Here is a 3,961-nt window from a genome sequence, read left to right on the forward strand (position 1 = left end):
TTATATTTTGGGATAGGTTTATGAAGGCCTTATCTTCAATTTTGCAGATAGTTCTTGTTCTTTTAAAGGCTTAAACGTTGCTGCTGAGAATGTAAAAACACAGCAGAAAATATTCAATGTGGTAAGAAATTAGAAAATAGCCTCAACTACTAATTGATGTATTTTAACTGAAATAAATGTGTATCATTATGGCATATACTGCTTGCCTGCTGGATAACTTCACACTCAAGAGAGTCCCTGAAAATTCTTCCAAGACACCTTAACTTCAGAGCAGAAATCACCAGAAAGGCTGCAGCAAAGCTAGAGACACTGAGGGATTAGCAGGATGAAGCTATAAAGAATCAGGAGCAGGACATACTTTTCTGCTTTTCTACCTGTGCACACATACATTACCCAGGCATGCACAGAGTCAGCTCAGTCATAGGGTTTGGGAATTCAGCAATAGCCAGGGTCTATGCAAGAACTATGACAGCCATGCTTATCTGTTATAACACTGACTTCTAAAAAATTTACTTAAATTCTTCTTCTTTTTTTTTTTTTTTTTTTTTTTAATTTGATCAATGGTTTATGCAGCAGTAAAAACAGGTTTCTTCAAGTGCCATAACACAGCTTTCAAGTCCATAAATCTTACAGCCATTGCACTACTCATTGGAATCAAAGTTTTGCAATACTCTTAGTCACTGTTGCAGTGTTAAGAAAAGGAAAAAATAACCAATGGTGAATTATGGATGGCCTAACCCGCTCTTTCATGAGTCTGTTTAGTCCATTTAGAAATATAAAATGTTACAGTGTGGTATTTTATATCTCCAGTGTAGAAAGGTGCTCTCTATTGAGTTAAGGAATCAGAACAGCATTTCCCAATACAGGCTATCCCACCTGAATTTCAGCCACTTTTAGAGAACTTTGGGGCATTAGAATATATATATTGCACTGAAATAACTGCTAGGGTTTGGGGTTTTTTTCAAAATAAAGGATTCGTTTGAAGATGTCTGAATTCACCATCAAAGCCATATGCACCTTTTGTGATCTAGCAAATATGCCCAGACCCAAAAATCCCTGTCATCTGTAATGGAGATCTTCAGTGGTTCCCAAGAAAGTAACACTGTCATATGGTGGTTAGGTTCAGAACAAAGATCTGGAGTAAAAGGCGTCAGTTTTTATACATTTAATGGTCTCTAGCTGAATGACAATGGTTATGGAAGGAGCGAAAGTTTGAGGCTAGTAACAAGTAGCACATTTTTTTTTCCTGTGTTTTCTCCTTTGCCTCACTCAGTTTACCATGAAATTTAGCCACTGACTCACACCACTGTTTTTCTTGGAGAACAGAGTAGGATTAAGAAACACATGATTAAACGTAGAAGACAACAATGCATTGGATTAGGAGCTGCATTCTGTGTGTTTTGGTAACAGGAACTACAGAATAAAACGGAAAGAGGTGATTCAGGTCTACCTAATCTTTAAAGTCTGAAACTATTCTCAATTCCTACCATATCTACCTCTTCCCCACATACAAATACAGACCTCATTAATAAAATGGGATTTTTTAAAGATCTTTAAGTTCCATTTGATAATGTTACTGCAATGACACTCGTATTTAATGTTTTTTATGCTCCCATGTGTTGAACACATGGTTAGCAGCTCTCCCAACCATCAGGACTCACGTAATCACAGCAAAGCAGTCATCATCATAAATAAAGCAAACATGACAACTGAAACAACGTATTTCCTTCTCATGGTAAACTGGAGCTCAATGCCATTCTTCACCTAACAGCAAAAGCCTTGAGCTTGGTAGACCTAGGCCATGAGTGTACTTGGAAAATGGTTCATTTGACCTTTTCATTCTCTTGTATTTGAAAATCTTGGGTTAGTTCCCAATTCTATGGTAGTCAGCCACATTTGACAGGGACCTTCATGATGGCAATTCCACATCCTTTGCCTACAGTTGTTTTTAATTTTTATTTAGTTTGCATGTAAGGAGATCACTGTCAGTGGCTGAGCTCTTCAAGGGAACCCGTTCTTTGCTCATGGTTGGAATCTGCCATTGACCCTAGGCGTGACAGACATTTTAAGAGACACAGTAATTCTTTATTTTAAAAGTACACTTCTTCTTTAAGATAATTCCTGACTATGATTCTTTTTTAAAGAGTACTGAAGGTAATTGCATGCCTTCAAACGAAACTGAATTTTTAAGTGTATGCATGTGTATCCATATGGCAGTGGAGTCAATTTTTTCTGCTGGGATTTTGTTTTTGCTGTCTTCTCTTCAGGGCATATCACATTGGCATGCTATTTGTATCAAGCATGGCAGAAATATAATTCAATCTAATAGTCAGTTCCGCTAGCCTGAAGTGTTGGATTCAGGTGTCTCAAAATTGGAGATAATGTCCTCTCCCTGATAGCCTTGACAGCTTCTGGCTTGGATGGAGAGGTAACTTAAATCCTACAGATAGTGATACTTGGCTAATAAAATAGTGAACATACTAGTCTCCTTTGTGGATCATGTGGAACTGTCCTTTCCTTGGACATCTTAAATTTCTGTGGGATTGTGGTAGCATCCTCTACCTTGCCTTTCTCTTTCCATAAATCTGAGTGTGTGACTTCAGAAATCTGAAAAGATGTCTTTAAGGTCTCTGTCCTACAGATCCAGGCATTGTCTATTTGCACCAAAAAAGAACTAATTGCATAAAAATTGTTATCACATTACAAGCTGAGGTGAGAACTGGTTTAGTGAGCTTACCAGCAAGCAGGCCAGAACATTCCAAGTTTGTTTTGGGTTGATGTGGTTATATGGGCTTTTTCAAAAAAATGTAAATGTTCAAAGATTAGTTTTTTGTACACCATGTAAATGAAAGCAAAGCCTTTTCAACACTTCACAGACCTACTGTTTAGAGGCCTGATTTGAAGACAAGTCTCCTCTTCATCATGAAAAAGCTACTGTCTTCTTCCTCAGCTACGGACATTTGGAAACGGAGGGGCTTGTGTAACTCTGTTGGCAACAAAGCCAAAAACCTAATGGACTTGGTAGTAAGCTTTCTGCCTGTGCCCTTCCCTCGTTTAATAGATAAGATGGGCTTCATCACATTTTGATAAAATAAGCTTCAGGTCAGCTTTATTTGCAATCCTGGAAATGACTCTCAGAACTCCGACATCACAGAACTAGTACCCAGCTTCTTTGGATTTCCCCCGAGCTGCTGCATAGATATCAGCATGGTTTTATTGCATTTGTGCAATTATTGCATTTATTGCAAATGTGGCAGTATTTAGAAGTATATCTCTATTTTCCTGTCCTTAGCAATTCACTAAGCATATTTATATTATTGTCTTCTGTGAGTTAACCTCATTATATTATTTACTAATGATATTATAATCAGACTGTATTATGTTTTAAAAAGAGTATTAATGTGTGGGTATGCACATGCACCCCAAGAGTAAGTTTTGTGTCACAAATCAAATACTCTCATCAGTTACTTAATGGGTTTTTTATGAGTAATAAATATTTCTTTACCAGACAAAACCAATTTTTCAGGGCAATACACTTTATTTTGTATAGCTTCCTTCAAGCACATTGTGTTTCTAATGTGTTAGAGATAATTAACACACTTTCAGTTTTTAAAATATTCTAAAAGGTTTTAATTTGATGAAAATTCTAAACAACAATATCAGTATACATGCTCCTTAATTCACATGCATCATAAAGGTAAAAGGGCAATTACACATGTGCAGCTATTTGCACTCTTGTAAATATTGGTTTGGTGAACTCTGAGTCGGGTGAGATAGTTGGTAACTTTGTTCATTGATTCTGAAAGACCACCACTGATTATTCTGTTTGAAAAACTACATATGGATGTTTGGACTGTTGTTGGAACAGTAGAAGGGACAAGGATTTTTTCTTGTTGATTTTTTGGTTGGTGTTATTTTTTTGGGTTGTTTTTTTGTTTGTTTGTTTTGGGTTTTTTTGTCG

Source organism: Taeniopygia guttata, chromosome 5 (assembly GCF_048771995.1).
Source record: "Taeniopygia guttata chromosome 5, bTaeGut7.mat, whole genome shotgun sequence".
NCBI classification, from domain to species: Eukaryota; Metazoa; Chordata; class Aves; order Passeriformes; family Estrildidae; genus Taeniopygia; species Taeniopygia guttata.